This window comes from Seriola lalandi, unplaced genomic scaffold (genome assembly GCF_002814215.2).
Source record: "Seriola lalandi dorsalis isolate HSWRI2012SDOR001 ecotype SW California unplaced genomic scaffold, Sedor1 jcf7180002020463, whole genome shotgun sequence".
NCBI lineage: Eukaryota > Metazoa > Chordata > Actinopteri > Carangiformes > Carangidae > Seriola > Seriola lalandi.
The window spans coordinates 1-435 of record NW_019491113.1 but is presented as its reverse complement, the minus strand read 5'-3'; the positions used below and the strand labels follow the sequence as shown (position 1 = coordinate 435).

Genomic DNA, 435 nt, shown 5'->3' with positions numbered 1-435 from the left:
TCCTTAGTGGCAGCGCTGACGAAGGCGTGGAGTGAATCCAAGTTCCTCAGGCGGGACTTGGAAGAGTTCTGAAAGACAGAAAAAAAAATCAAAACACCAAACGTTGATTAAAAAAAAAATCAGCATTCAAATAGCTACAACTATAACTTGAGGCATTGGCATAATCTGCAGAGCAAGATACAAAAATCTAAATATAAGCCCCAGAAAAATGTATGAAATTTGAAAATACTTACCAGTAGTTTGCCATACTGCAGGTCCAGTTTACCCAGGTATTCTTTGTATGTGCCCTTGCTGACAGGAGACAGCTGGTTCTGAACAACATGAAAGATGCAACAAAGGTTAATTATAAAATAAACACCACAATATCTAATCATCTCCAGCAGGTCTGATAAGGATATTACCTCGTCTGCCCTGGCCCGCTCAATCTTGGATCGG

The 435-nt window shown here is 40.2% G+C and overlaps 1 long non-coding RNA gene across 1 annotated transcript; it reads right to left on the bottom strand.

Moving 5' to 3' along the window:
• Position 1: 1 nt before the first annotated feature.
• On the bottom strand, positions 2–435 carry LOC111645674 (uncharacterized). Its single transcript, XR_002759888.2, has 3 exons — positions 402–435; positions 234–311; positions 2–68 (listed from the first exon to the last, which is right to left on the bottom strand). It is a non-coding gene; the product is annotated as an uncharacterized LOC111645674 (long non-coding RNA).